Raw genomic sequence first — 13,743 nt, forward strand, 5'->3', positions numbered from 1 at the left:
ATAATCATTTTATTGAATATTACTTTTTGTAGGAGTAATTGTCTACTTTACAAAAAAGCGAGTAAAAAAGAGTACTCGCAGCCAAGTCTACAAATCTGTTGTATAGAAAAAAAGTACGTTGAAAAATAAATTATTTTATAATATAATATTGAGTTCTTCAAAAAAAAATTAAGTTATAAAAATGGTTAACGTAAAACTGAAAATAATAACATGAGGTTTTTTGAGCATGTCAAATATTTGAAATAGTAGCATATAGATATATTTTTTTCAATCTATTGCGTTTGTTAGATGCAAATCAATCTTTATTTATTTAAATGTATCATTTTTATTCTATATTGTTGGATTTGAGTTAGAACGATCAAATTTGCGTAAAGTTATTAAGCAAAGAAAATATTTCTCATTTAATAAATAAATTATTTAGGTCGAACCTTAGGGCCAAAACTAATTACTCCACTAAGTTCTGATGGCCAAAAATGTTTTATTTAAGTACCATTAAGATTTCATGCATAACTTTAACTTTATTATCCCTTAGCTGTGATGGGCCAGATTGAACACATTGTAAGCTATTTTTGGCCAATAGGCCATAGTTTGAAAACCCTTAAACTACAACAACATATTATTTTAGCTACGAAGAAATACCTGGAGATAAAATTAATCAATACTCGAATATTTCGAGTTTTGATAATTCGAGTACGACTCGAATGAGTTTTTCAAATAATATTTCAAGAGAATCCATGTAATTTTCAGGAAATTTATATTTGAGTATGAGTAAAGCCAAGTTTTTTTTAAAGTTATTATTTAATTTATTTATCACAATTTAAAAAGTTACCTATGATCAAATCTTGACCTGAGATGAATTAGAAGCAGGGATGAAGATAGGAAGCGGCTTAGGGTAATGTTTGAAATTGGTTTCTTTGGCCCCAAACAACAAAGAACTGATAATTGATTTTAATGGTATTATTAACTTTTATATAGAAATCATATTTATGAAAATTTAAAAATGAGGGGTTCCTATTAGTCATCAGCTCATGAAGCCTCCGAATTTATAATTACGCCCCTAATGGTCAATTACTAACCAATGGTGTCAATTAAAACATGAATTAGATTAATAAATTAATGAAGTTAGTAAATGAATCCATTCATTGAACTAGTCATTCAGATCAAGCAACGTTGAGACGTTATTGGTAGCATACGTAATAATTCGAAGTATGTTTCTAAATACACATTAATTATTCTACTGTATATGAAATATTTGACAAATTTTTATTGGCTATGGAAAAAAAACTATCGGAATTTGTTGATTAAGATTTTTGCGAAGATATCTTTGTTTTTATGAAATAGGTTGTATTATTTATTAAAATAATGATCAATTTTGATAAGATTTACCATTTTAAAGTAACGTGATATTAATATTAATTTTTTTACTAGTCTAGCATAGCACAAATATTTCATATTTTTTAGATTATTATATAGTTATTTTGTTCTAAAATAAACTTAGTTTTGATAGTACAAAAAAGAAATGATATCTTTTCTTTGAAACACAATTTATACTTTTAAAAAAGTACACCTAAAAATTTAACTTGTATTATAATACAGTATTATTATATTACATGTTTCAAAAAAAAAAAAAGTATTCTTTTAAGCTTTTTTAATTAAATCCCATGAATAAAGCTACAAATATTAATGTTAAAAGTACTTCATGTCTAAAGAAGAATAAAAAAGATATTATCTAGATCATTGTGAGCGTTGTTAGTAAAAAATGAATTTAAAAAAAATCAATATTTATGATGATACTTGATATTTAAATTAAATTAAACGATACTAATGTGTTAAGATAACCCTATAACAGTCCAAACAGGCTAAATAAAGCCAACCCTATAATAGCCAACTGGTTTTTATTAGCCACGGGGGGGGGCAACATGACTGTCAAGTCCTGATAGTAACTCCTAACTTAGCCCTAAAATATAATTGGCTACACCTTCACCAAAATATATAATAAAAATTTTAATTTATGAAAAGTAATCATAACTATTACCATACATATATTTATGAAACCTTTGAGACCAATTAATTAGTTGAAAAGATTATGCCTCTGCACGGGTCATTAAATTGTTAATGGCCTATAGAGAAGGCGTAGAACGTAAAAGAATATCATTAATTTTAGTCAAATGGCTTATTTGCTACATAGATAAACTTTAATTACTTACTTATTAACGTAATAGTTTTGTTTTCTTATTGTATATATATTGCTTATATAGGTATATGCAATTCAGGCTATCATAATGATGATACTGCTAAATGTAATTTTCTCCCCTCCCCTTCCAAAATAGGTAGCCCGAACATATGTACTCCGAACATAGACAACATGATTAATCTTCTGAAGCCCTTTGGCCAACAACATATTCATGATGTCATTGTGGAATGAAACAAAGAGAAGTGGTCGTACCTACAAACACAGAGCACGGTAGAAATTTGTCATTTTATTAACGGTGCATTAATTCTTTTAAATATGTATGTAGATGTGACGATGCAAAAACGACTAGTGTACATTTTTTCATAATACATGTATACGTGGATTAATTTGTAGTTGGTTTTTTATGTAAGTTATGCTATGTGCCTTCATTAAGGTAGAAGTAGCGGATGATTATTTCGAAAAAGGTGTTTTATCATGGTAAATGAAACGAACTTCCTTTTAATAATAATAGTACTGTAAAAATCAACTAAAGTATGTACAAACTTCCGACAATATAACCCTTTGTTTTCAAAAAAAGATGGCAACAAATTCCTTTATCATTTATACTAGGGATCGGCAACCCACGGCTCTTTCATCTTGATTCTGTGGAACTAGGATGGGGTTCGGTAAAAAGTTATATTTCAATTCAGTATAGTAAAGGTTTAGGCCTCACTTTGATTTGGAAAAGAAGAATACTGTCTTATCTGATGGCGATATATTATTACAAAAAGTTAGACTTGCATTTATATGTAAATCTCCACAGATTGTATTATATATAATAGGCCTTGCAATGACTGTGGAAAACTTTATAATAACACATTTAATGCACTTGTAGACTCTCTTGCTATCCATATCTTTAAATATTCTGTATTCATCAAACTAAAAGTGTTGAAGAATGGGGAGGAAAAATATGATAAAGTTCTTGTTCTTTTTGGAATTTCAAAGAAGAAGAATGGAACTGTGGCCCTTGACTTTTCAATTTTTAATTATAAAGCTCTCATCGCAAGCCGACTAACTACTTATTCTCCTATTTGGGAAGATGAGTTGAGAGGTATCATCTTGGCAGCTTCCTTACATAGACCTATAACTTTTCAGGAGAATAAATCCGGTACCTCCCATCGACTTCACGTAATCATAGATAAATTTAAAAATGGGTTTTAAGAAATTTTAACAAATATTTATCGTGATTGTTAATTTACTTTTTTTTCTGACTTTTAGAATATTAGTTGGAATTATATGACGAGGCTATAAGTATAAACTATAATATTTATTTATGTACATTGTACATGTTACACAATTTCTCCGATTTATTTACATAAGTATGATCTGTATAATATAGATAAACGAATTAAAGAATGCTAAATAATAATAATACTGTTAAAAATCAAACTAAAGTATGCCATAACTTAAGAATATTTTAACCTTAGTTTATAACAGTCAGTAACACATCCGACTATTATTTATACCAGGGATAGTCAACCCCATAGTTAGCTCATCTTGTGCTGCGTCTCTACAATAAGATTTAATTAACAGTAACAAATCAATTAATTATTATTATTTTTAAATTCAGTTCAAGGCCTCGATGCACGTCTTAAAATCAACAAAGGATTACTGACATGACAGTAACAGGATTTTTTTGTTTATTACTTGTATAATTAGAATTTAATTGTAACTTTTTAATTCATAAATGGCTCCAAGTGGCTCTTTGAGTGTAAAAAGTTGCCGACCACTGATTTATATTTAAAAATATTGCCGATATACTAAAAAAATATTCGTATAAAAATTAAAAATAGAATAGCGAAACGTAGAAATACCTACTATTTATATTCTGACTATGATAATTAACCCAATAAAAATGATTTCCATATATGTACTATTATTTGGGCACGATAAATTTTTTAATTATGCAACATCCTTAAAATTTTTGCATACAATTTGGCTTTAATTATTAACTCCCGATTTTTTCTCTCATTCTATTACAATAATAAGATATATACAATTACATAGAAAACATTTTTTTAATGAAATTCTTTAAACGTAATTGGTATCACTGAGTTTATTTGTAATCATAAAATTTTAAAAAACAGCACTCAATATTAATATCCTGTTGATATACAAAAAGATACACAACTGAAAAGAATTGATAAACATATCAATGGAAAATAAAAACATCACCCTGATTTCTTATACATTTTTGTAAAATAGGGCAGCTTTAGATAGAAACTTTATAAATGTTTTTCAGGTTTACTATTGCTTATACATGCAAATAATGATTAATTATTCTAAACATTATTGACTACATAAACTTGACACAACAAACCACACTATTGTGTAATTCTACAAATAATTTTACTATGTTTTGAAATAAATACAAAAAATATTGTAATCTTATTTATTCAGCATAAGGAACTTCAGATAGTTAAGTGCATCTATCTGGGCTTTTAATTATTTTTCAATGGTATCATAAATTTCATGACGTATTATATATAACAAACTTTCAAACTATATTTCTAGAAAACAAAATGTCTGCAACTTCCCCCAGTTCCAAATATAAACTACGTAGATATCCTATTACTTATTATTTAAGGTATTATAAAAATTCATACATTTAATTCTCAATATCATTAATAAAATTTTTCGTGCTTGAAATATACCACGGTGTGAGATTTAAATTTATAACTTTTTTTATTTATCTCCTAGCACGTGCTTATGTTTTTTAAAGGTCCTTATTTTAATTAAAACATATATATGCACCTTACTTTATATGCATATATGTAGGTAGGTAAAGATATGTACGTATAAGCAAAATAATGAAATTGCAATAGGCAAGGTCATAATAAAATTGCTCAATAGGCCTTTACTAATAATTGTTACTTTATTTAATTTTGTAACTCTATTGTTGATTGAGTACAGGAACGAAATATACAATAATTAACTTGTGAGATGATCATTGCAAAATGATTCAAATGTTTAATTATAATTTGGAAGGGAGTTGGAATCATAAATTAAGTTTTATTTTTATAAGAAGTTTTTTTTTTTCTTACTTGGCTTAATTCATGACAGTCACTATTATATAGCATTTCTTGATAGCAATCATATACTCCTTTTGAGTCTAAAACTTAATCAGTCTTTTAAGAATAAATTACATTTCCTGTAAGAAATTAGTGTATTATTATTACACTAAACTTATAAAAAATTATAATTGAAATTTGGCAATCCTACTAAAAGACCTAATAACAGATTTTCACTTCCTTACAAGCATAAAATATTGATTCAAAATTTCAAAAAACAAAGTGTCTAGTGATAATTTCAAATTTTTGTATTTTTCTAATCTTTATCATATTTTTCTTGTAATTCAATGTAGTAATATAGAGTTCCATGTTGCTCCAAATTATGTTAGTTAAAATTCTAACTTAATCCATGACTATGTATTGATTATAAAGAATTAGTTGGAAGCATTAAGGCCTGATTCTAAATATTGTTGAATATTGAGTTTTATGAACTGGACTAGAATGAATAATTAGGACATATAACATAAGAGTTTTTGTTGATATTAGCGCAATATTAATCAAAGTACATTAGTATCCCGGGCATTTATAAATTACTTTTTAAATTAACAAATGAGCTAATTTTAATAGTTTTATATTAATGATATAATGTAATAAAAAATGGCAAAAATAATATAATTGATCTTAAAATTTTAGCATGAAAACATCGATGTTGTTAAATCAATCAATGCATCATTAATAGCATTGTGATTGTTAATTACCAATGGATAAATAAATTATAAAACAGAAAAATAATCAATTTATCTATCATTTTTGTTTTACACAATGGCAAATTAACTTTATTTGACTATCCTTTTCAGATTAATAACACGTCATTACATCTTACAATCTGAAGTATCGAATAAAACTTGGAAAATGACCAAAATCAGATGGTAGTTAGCCAATTCCGCCTAACTTTAGAATTATTATTAAATAATGTTAAAAAGTCTTTAATACTTAAAAAACCTAATTTAAATTCAACCAATCAACGTTCAGAACACTGATGAGAGGAAAATTAGAAGAAAATAGACAACTGACAATAAAATACGCTCTATATTTTTGTGTTTTTTGAGATAAAGCCATGAAAATGATCAATGTAATTGATTTGACCTTTAGCCTGATTGGCTTTGGAATTTCCATCTTTTTACTTTTATAAATATAGGTGAGATGATTATAGTGGAGTCATATCAAATGTACAAATCCTTATAAAATGTGATTACTTTCAAAGATTATCTAAGCGTATAATTACCGAATTCATCATGCTCAGCAATTTCAATCATACTTTAATCTATCCATCATTCCAACTACCTATTTTTGCACAAATATTCCCTTACTGTGTTAATCCTCTATGCCATCAATTATATATTTTGGCCCTTTATTTCTTAAGCCGCTATGCTATCAATTGTGGCAATTAAAAAAAAGGAAATATATTTTATTGTTACTTATATTATGAATATCATTATATCATCAAAAATAATAGTATTCGCTACATATTTATTTTGGCTTCAAGCAATACTTTTGAAATATTTCCGTTCATTTCTGTTGATTTCATCTCATCAGTCTAGAATTATAATCTAACTGCTTATGATTCATTAAAAAAAAAGTAAAGAGGCATTTGTAAAAAGGAGTAAAAGTCACAGGTCTCTTTTTGTATATGTATGTATGTATGTAGCCCTTCAAAAGCAAGCTCTGATAGCTTTTAGTGCACATTGATTTTTTTTTTTTGCATAGTTAATGTCATGGGTTTAAACGTTGCCCCCAAATATGAAGCACATTTTTTTATATAATACAAAATCAACATACACTCAAAATTATCTATTTTTGTCCATTTTGCATTCGTAAATATTTAAGTAAATGTAAATTAAGTAAATTACTTACTGGAGTTTAAGATAATTTAAAAGCCCACTATTTTTGAATATTAATTCTAAGAATATCAGTTTAGGGCTTAAACGTGATATAATTTGTGATAATTATAGTTCAAAAATTATCATTTCAATTTTATAATAAATTATATGATATATGAATATTTTTAACAATTTATAGGTAATAAAAATGTGCTCATTAATTTTGATGAGGTTGACTGTGCTCATTATAGAACAACTTAGTAGCAGCTTGCATGTCTTAAATTGAGCAAAAGGAAATAGGAAAAGCAAAAGAACGACTTTAAAGCAATGAAATTCACCAAACTTTGATTATAAAGTGCAAATTGACGAATTATTCTATCATAGTACATTTTTATAGCAATAAAAATTGCATTTATTCTGAAGGATATTTCAGGAGAATACTAAAAATTTCCAGCAAAAAAATCTATTTTAAACAGATTTGAATTAATTAAAAAAAAATTGTCAAAAAATCTCTGCTCACTAAAGAAGGGTTACAAGTGAGTGTTGGTTACATCTGTATTTTTATCTACTTATCAACAAATTTTTAGAAATATGTTAACTAATCAATTAAAAGGTACAGAAAATTGCAGAAAATAGAGATTAAATAGACTTTCCTTGAAAGGGGTTATGAGAGGCAAATAAAGTCTCATATATGAAAAAAAAGGCTTAACGCTGTGGTTAATGTATCTTAACAATTTTCTAGAAATTTATATATATTTCAGTCCATGATTGACCTAAATATATATTTTTTAAATATTGAGGCGTTAAGATCAATGTTTTTAAAAATATAATTATTAAATTTTTATGTTCTTGATTTTTGTATTATAATGATGCATTGTTGACGCATCACATGTATAAATTCCAAGTTTCTACATAGGTTTCGTTCTCCATTATGACGGCATGACTTCAATATATATAGTACATTTCGTTGTCAACTGTTGATGTTTCTGCTGCTTTTATCTTGATCAGTGTTCTTCACATTGATTGGTTGAATTATATTTGCCTTTTTTGTGTCATAAACAATTATCCCCCATTATGGAATAATATTTTCATTGTTAGGAAGAATTGGCTAAATACCAACTGATGATAGGACTTGTTTCTTTTTCTTTCGGAGGAAAGGTTGTGTGATGCAATAAAAATAACAACGTGCTATCGATATGCGTTCTTGTTATTTTTAGTTCATCGTGGAAAAATCATTAAAGAATCACAATGAAATAAGATCATTCCTCACGCATATTTTTTATGCTTAACTTTTTCTATCCTTTTGAACCCGACAAAGGGCGGATTTAATACTTTTATAATTCTTTTCTTTCTTGGAAATGAAAAAAAATGAATTAAAATTATGTACGAGTATATTGTAGGTATTATGACTCTAGCATGAGCTCCATTTTATTTCGGGTTAAACAAATTTATCAAAGTAAATGTACATGCATGAATTATTATTTTTATTTTCATTTTTTGAACTTCCGTGTCTCTGTACGAAACAACTCTTTGGTATGAATAATGATGAATTATAAACCTAGCACACATACATACAACTAATTACAATTTTTTTATTTTTACGTATAAAAAAAGAAATCTGAATGATAAAGAAGACTGGTAATAAAACACAGTACTAATTACTTTTAACTTTTCTGTGATAATTCTTAGTTAAAATTTACCCAAAGCAATTACAAATTTACTTTATAAATGCTCAAAACTAATGTTTAATTACAAAAAAGAAAAATATTATATGATTATGTATATGATAGTTAAATATATAGGAAATTTTTCAAATGTCAATCGTAATGAATAATTAACAAAAGCCAACGCCATGTTGGATACAATGTATTGTTGTTAAAGTTATCAAGTAAATTAGCCAAACTTTAAAAATAATAAAAACTTTATCAAACGACTTTAAAATGACAGAAAAAGACAATGGTTGTTTGGCATTGAGGAAATTTATTCTTATATACTTTGATTGTTTATTCCTCTGAAGTTGTTGGATTTCAAAAATGATAACACCATGCAAGAAAGCTATATATTATGTTTTTATATGTTTTATAGTTATTCAGTTGCTCATACAATATAAGAAATTTTTGGAAACAAATTTCTAACATAAAATTTCTTGAAAAAAAATCATTAAATTAACCGTAGGGTTACAGCCCTTCCAGCCTAGCCCCAGCACACGCCCAAGGTATATAACTAACTACACATCCTTTATAAATTTTCCTTGGTCACTGAAATAACTAGGTGAATTCTGCGAAGGAAAGAAATAGTTAGATACGGCATAAGGGAAAATGAAAAAAAAAAGTCATCGGTTGTACAAATAAAAAGTTAAATCTTGCATTGGGAAAAATACATCAGTATGACAAGGAGTCTATTCAATCCAACAGCCACGTTTTGCTAATTTGTTTTGAAGCCTTTGTCCTACATACTCAATTTTCCTGTTCTTCCGTAATATCATTATCACAAATAGTGTGCGGGTTTAGCTTTTTTGAATTCCATAATCCATCCGAACTGCAAGAATAACAAGTGGTGACCATGGTAATTTCTGGTGGATTATCTACATTAATAAAACAAAATATGTATTTCCGTCTGTTTGAATGAATATATGACAAAAAGTCATTTGCTGTATAAAATGTTCTACATCAACTTTTTAATACGAATATTTTGATCTAAGAAATAAAATATAGTCTTATGAAAAAAATATTGCAGGTGTGTGTAAAAAGAGCACCGTGTCTGTTTGCTTTTTGTTTCTTATGCATATCATTCATAAATATAATTCAAGTCCATTTTGAGTATATGTTAAGATTTGAATAAGATATAAACGCTGGTATGTTAAAATCAATTTTTTGTTAATAGTAGTGAGGGCTCCTCAGGCAGGCTAAAGTACTCATAAGTGTGTCCAATATATACTTCTTTTTCTCCCAATCTTATTATCATTCTTTTATTCTTAAGGAGAGACAACGTCATATGAATTGATATAACTATAATTCTATTGAGAAGTTAAGTGTAAGTGTGCTCATAAAAAAATGAGAGTAATACCAAGCATTTCTGGGGAGTTACTTTCTATATTATTACAGAAAAAATGCCCTTTTAGGCGACGCCTAATTACTCCGGGCAATGTCGGATAATATTGCTACTATTTTATAATTAAATGAAAAAAATACTATAAAATAATTAAATCAAGGACTTTCTGAGAAAAACGATAAATCTCGGGATTCCGAGAAAAAAACAACAACTTAGCAATGCTCTATACTTATATGTTCTCTCCCAAATAAATAATTATAAGGAATAATTTTAACAGCTTCAGAAAAAATAAACATTGCTCAGATTACCGATTACAAAAGAAAAATGCACATAATTTAATTTCTTAAATTTATAACTCTATGGTAAAGTAATTATTGTAATGATTATTATTTTTATTTTTTTTTGGTAGTTTTGTTATTAAGGGAAATTATATCATCTCTTATTTGATTATTATAAAACAAATCACATAGTTTGATTACTATAATTACATAAACAGTCATTATTTGTTTATATATCATTATAAATATGTAATCTAGATCAATTACATGCGGCGTAGATGTTGAATAAAGGATCATAATATTATGCATTTATGTCATTTTCAGATTAACAAATGCATATTCATAAAAAAAAGGACATAAACCTTATAAGTAACCCCTATATTTTATTAAATGTCCTCTTTTTTTACCTATTTAAATGTGTTTAAAATACTTTACTAAATTTCTACTTTACCCAAGTATGTAAATTCAATATTCACTAGGGGCGTTCGCAGAAGTGAACTGGAGGGGGTGTAGCCCTCCCCAAATTAAGGAGTTTTTACTTTTTACTAGAAAATTTAATATTTAATTTTTTTTATAATAGTTCTGGATTAAAAAAAATATATATTTGAACTTCTTTTCCTAAAATTTAAATATGTAGTTTTTTTCGTCATTTTTTTTAAATAGCTGTGCATTTTTAAAAAATCTAAAGATATTTAACCTATCTACTTCTTTGCTTATTAATAAGTCGAACCAAATCGAGTTGAAGTGACTCGACTCTGACTCGGAGAGACTCCATTCGATACTTAGCTAGTTAGAATCCGAGCAGAGATTTAGCAGCAAATCAGATATTGTATTTATCCATGGAATATATGGCATCATATCGCAGAACTGGATCCATTATATTCCTTCCCGAGACGTAGTTGAAAATACAGATATGATCCTATATAAATTATATAATTATATGCATGATCTCATATTATTTTGTGAGATATAATAGAGAGAGGAACAGACACACGGTATATAAATTAGAAACTAACGATGGAGGATTCTTATTTTTTTTTTCTAATTTATATACCGTGTGTCTGTTCCTCTCTCTATTATACCTCAAAATAATATGAGATCCTTCATCTCAAGGATTGCCAAATAATCAGGTATTCCGCTGCGTACAAGAGTAGGAACGTTGTACTTTGAATTTATTCCATCAAAGAAGTAAATATATTTTTCTTCAACATTTCAGATATTTCATGATGTCTGAAATTAAGAAACATAATTCGAATAACGTCCGAAATTAAAAATCCTAGTTTAATACTTGTCCGATTTTATTAATTTTGGGCATTTTTTGATTGAGTTTTCAAATCATTAATAATTCCTCTTAATTCTATGTTGTAATGAAAATATTCTGATTCAAACTTCTTACATAGTGTACAGTACCTTACATATATGTTAATGTGTTTATTTAAAAAATCTCAAGTATAACGTACGATGTCTATATAATGTACATGAACGAAAACATCTCTTCGATCTGTCCAACGATGCGTTACTTACCCATAATGAAATCTAATTCTAGAAATTTAAAACCAAACACTCCCCTCAAAAAAATAAATGTATATATAATCCTGTGGACAACCCTGATCACTAATAAATTCAATAGTTCTGTTTTGACTTAACTACAATTGGCTATTGATGGTTCACGACTTACAACTTTATATTCGATACCAATTCTTTATATATTAATGCTCGCTGCAACTAATACTTTAATATAATTTGCAAAGATCTGATAAAAAAACCGAATGAAACAAAAACAATCATCATAAATTATGTTGTTGCATGTTGAGCGAATATAAATTTCCTATTTATTTATAAGGTTTTTATACATACATTGCGCTTAGAGTACATACAATACACAATTGAACAGTTCCTCAAGAGCATGAATGTGGAATAAAAAAATATTGAGGTCGATTTCAAGAGATCAAATACATAAAAAAAAGATATATTTATACTTAAATGAATCATGAAAAAATATATTGTATTCATTGCAAATCATATCATTGTATTTTCATTTACATTTATTGTAGGATTTGTTGAGGATAGAGAATTGTAACATCATGACTCGTACATAAAATATAATGATGTTGTATATTATATTGCTCCTAACTGGAGTATATTGATTAATTTAAAAGATTATATACATCACACACTATATATTTCCCTTTTTTTGTCAATTAAAAATGAAATTTTTGAGCAAGTTTCAAGGGCATTAATCACCTCTTTTTGTCTTGAAGGTCTTAATACATAAAAATGGCTAAATCATGTATTAGATCAAAATACAAATGTAGTTGAAACCGAGAACAGTTGCAACTCATTTGACTTTGTCGTAATATTGAAAACTGACTTTGACGCATCAAAGTTTAACACAGCAAACCTACATATTTTACTTATTAAATTTAATAAGAGATTATACCAATCAGGATTGTTAAACAAAATGGAACGTGACCTGTCAATGGTTCCAAATGAATAAGTAGACAAGGAAATTTGAAACGGATAAAATACTCCACTTGAGTTAGAAACTAAGAATATTAGATTGAATAGTATGTTATGAATGTATTAAAAGTTCCGTAATACAACTGTCTCCCATAATATATATTAAATCATTAACTATTTAATCAAATACAATCGACTTAACTAATGATGAAAAGAAGTATATTTTTTTATTTGCATATTAAAAAAGATATCAAGAAAATGTTCCAATTAAATGTTGATACCATACAACTATTTTATTATTTTCAAAAGTTAAAGTCAAATAATTTAATTTTATTAGAATAAATGTTAATAAATTGATTCAATTGGTCCCGGATTCAAAAAGCGGATAAAAAGCTTTAAGGGCCTCCAACTCAGACATATATTGCACTAGAAACTGCCCCTAGTACAATAATAAGAGAAGTATTTTCCATCGGGGATGCTGCGGCATACACTTCCACTATAGTTCAGAGAAGAATGAAGATACTGAACCTTAATAATAAATGAAAAAAGTAGACCTATTAGTAACTTTGAAAACCCCCCTTCATCGATTCTTACCAGAAGTGGCTTAGGTACAGACTGGCAAAATCCTCACATTTTACCAATAAATCGAGTGCGAGTCCGTAGGATGCTCTGTAAGAAGGAGGGGGAGACACCATTTCGAATGCTTGCACCCATGTTGAGAGTGGTGGAGGACATAGTATGGCACCACTACGAAGTGAGACACACCCAGCTGGAATGGCTTGTCGTCACGTCTCCTTCAAATTAAGAGTGTCTCAAATAGAGAACATTGT

The 13,743-nt window shown here is 27.5% G+C and overlaps 1 long non-coding RNA gene across 1 annotated transcript; it reads right to left on the reverse strand.

Moving 5' to 3' along the window:
- Positions 1-13,110: 13,110 nt before the first annotated feature.
- Positions 13,111-13,615, reverse strand: LOC121127941 (uncharacterized). Its single transcript, XR_005867967.2, has 2 exons — positions 13,508-13,615; positions 13,111-13,441 (listed from the first exon to the last, which is right to left on the reverse strand). It is a non-coding gene; the product is annotated as an uncharacterized lncRNA (long non-coding RNA).
- Between the last annotated feature and the right edge of the window lie 128 nt (positions 13,616-13,743).

This window comes from Lepeophtheirus salmonis, chromosome 13, assembly GCF_016086655.4.
Source record: "Lepeophtheirus salmonis chromosome 13, UVic_Lsal_1.4, whole genome shotgun sequence".
NCBI classification, from domain to species: Eukaryota; Metazoa; Arthropoda; class Copepoda; order Siphonostomatoida; family Caligidae; genus Lepeophtheirus; species Lepeophtheirus salmonis.